Below are 2,804 nucleotides of genomic sequence, written 5' to 3' on the forward strand. Positions count from 1 at the left end.
TCCCCAGCGCGGCCGGCGCGCGGGGGCACCCCCAGTTGGGGGGGCGAACGAACGTGAATGGCCCCGGTGGCGTGTTGCGTTAGGCGGGGTGTGAGACCCCCGCGCCCTCTGCAGCCCCTCAGAGAGCAGGGCCGTCCTCCCCACTCACCGCTTCCCTGGGGCGCTGCCGGCACGCTTTACCACAGGTCGCCCCCAGAAAACTCTGCCCAGTCCTTGGGCTGAAGGCATCTGAGGGAGACCCGCCGACGTACCTCCTCCCGTGTTCTCCCCATCCCTCTCCCAGCACATCCTCCCTCCTCGGTGCTGCCCGGGCCCTGGTTTTCCCCGCTTTGCCATGGTGCCCCGAGGCACGCTGGGAGGCACGCCACGCTCCCCTTCCCTCCAGGGTCCCTCCGGCCCTGCCTCGGGCCTCTCCCCTCTCCACACCTCCCAGCTCGGTGCGATGCCCCGCAGCCAGGCACCCTGACCGCAGGCGGTGTGAAGACAGAGATCATCTTCCCTGAGGTTTTGTTGTTTTTATTAGTTTATTTTTAAGGAACAAAAGGGACCACTGTGATAATCTCCTCTGATCTCGAGATAACTTCCTATGTACTCTAAGAGACGGTGTCCTGTTTCTGCATAGCCATGTTCCCAGATAACGGGGTCAAAGCCCTGTCTGTCTCGGGGCGCAGGCGGGAGGGAAGATGGTTGTTGCAGACACTGAAGAGGAAGGAAACCCCGGAAAGGACTCAGCAGGCCTCACGGGCAGGGGCTGGGCAAGGACTTGGCATGTGGTACAGCGTGAGCTGTTTGAATTTTAGAGGGAGGTTGGTGCGTGGTGACCTCAGACAAGCAGCGTGGGCCTCTGCGTGGTCTGACTCATGTTCCGGAGGGCTGGCAGTGGCAATCAGCATGGCCAGCTGCAATAGGCAAGGGCGCAACAAAATAACTGCACCAATTCCCCACGTGTGCTAGAAACCTTTGCAAATGGGAGTTTAGCTCAGTCTCATGGCTTTGTTTAATTTGTGCTTTTGATTTTGTTTTTTCATTTTGCTTTGAGGCTGGCAACGTGTAATGAAGCAGCACTTGAAAGCAAAAACATTTAAAATGGAGAAATAGATTTAAGGTTACTGTCTTGAAGTGCCTAACTGGTCTGTTGTGCAGTCTTACTACAGCTTTGCTGTGTTTCTTTCATGCTCTGCCTTTTCCGACAGCTCTGTCACAACATGGTCTTTGTTTTTCTCTTTGTTCTTCTTCCTACATTGGCAACTAGTGCCAACTGAGGTGTTTGGATTGGAACATATGGGCTGTGTCTCTGTAGACATTTAGCAGAGTTCAAATCATCTAAAATGGAAGACTCATCCAGAGTCTATGTTTTAGACAAAATCATCCAGGAAAGTCTCATAACATCACTAACACGAAAGGATCTTAAAGTAGGCCCTGAATAAATGTACAGGTATCACTTTACCAGCCGCTGAAAGACAGCCATCTCCTGGGTGGAAAACAACAGCTGTTTAGTCATGTACAGCAATACTGCAAAACCGTAGACCCAGAGATGAATAATACCATCTGAAAATTCACATCTATGCAAAAATACTCCGTCCATTGCTAGGGAAGCTTACTTCGTAGCTATACCTTTGATCTATTCCTACTGGTTTAAGTGCTTATATTTGCCAATGGGAGTCAGTTTTAAACACATACAGATAGGCTACAATAGATTATGAAGGTTATTATGTTTTCTTCTGTCATTTGAACAGGTCTGGATCATTTTCTGTTTGGCCATGGCCAAAATATATATTAAAAGATAGTACTTGGACTTGCAATAACATGCTAAATAACGTTTAAAAATAATTACAAAAGCCCCAAGTTAGCAGCAGAATTAGTAACACATAGTATATAAAAAGGAAATAAAAATTTGTTGCTGCATTTTATTGAATTATAATTTTTGTTATAATAAAAATCAAACGTAGTAAGTCAAAAACATAGTGATTTTGCCTCCATTTCATATGGATGCTACTAAAATCTCAAAAGAGTGGAAACATGTCAGGAATAAATAGTATTTAATGATAAACCAGTTTTTGTGCAGTACTGCATGGGGCTGGACTGATGCTGGTGCACACCCACCTTCCCATCCAGAGAGGATTCTAAGGCACGTAGAGGTTTTCAGTTTGGAAGGAACTGCCACAATTAGCTCTTCTGAACTTGTATTCATGCAGGCTGTGTGCATCCTTCAAGTAATTCCCCCCTCAGTTTCAATAACTGTGGTTGAACTAGGCCAGATCTTCTAGGTAAAAGATCCCACATTCTACTTACATATGAGAAAAAGGTGACTTGTTCAAGATCATGAATGTTATCTGATAAGACTGGGCTTCAACTTCCTAGGCTACAGACAATCATCTCAGGTGTATTACATCCCTACAACTGCATTTGGTTTAGGAAGAATGGATAAATTTATGGTACCACTTTACCTTTTTATTACATATAAATACATTTATGTTCTTTGTCTTACCTGTTGGCAGCTTCCACCCTCAGGGCATGGCCAAATACTTGTAGCACAACTGAGGAGGTGGGGAGCTCTTACAGTGCATCAGCTGCTGATGAAATAAAAACTTGGCAGAATATTGCATTTGGTTTAGGAAGAATGGATAAATTTATGGTACCACTTTACCTTTTTATTACATATAAATACATTTATGTTCTTTGTCTTACCTGTTGGCAGCTTCCACCCTCAGGGCATGGCCAAATACTTGTAGCACAACTGAGGAGGTGGGGAGCTCTTACAGTGCATCAGCTGCTGATGAAATAAAAACTTGGCAGAATATTCC

The sequence above is a fragment of the Pygoscelis adeliae genome, unplaced genomic scaffold (genome assembly GCF_000699105.1).
Source record: "Pygoscelis adeliae isolate BGI_AS28 unplaced genomic scaffold, ASM69910v1 Scaffold358, whole genome shotgun sequence".
Classification (NCBI taxonomy): domain Eukaryota; kingdom Metazoa; phylum Chordata; class Aves; order Sphenisciformes; family Spheniscidae; genus Pygoscelis; species Pygoscelis adeliae.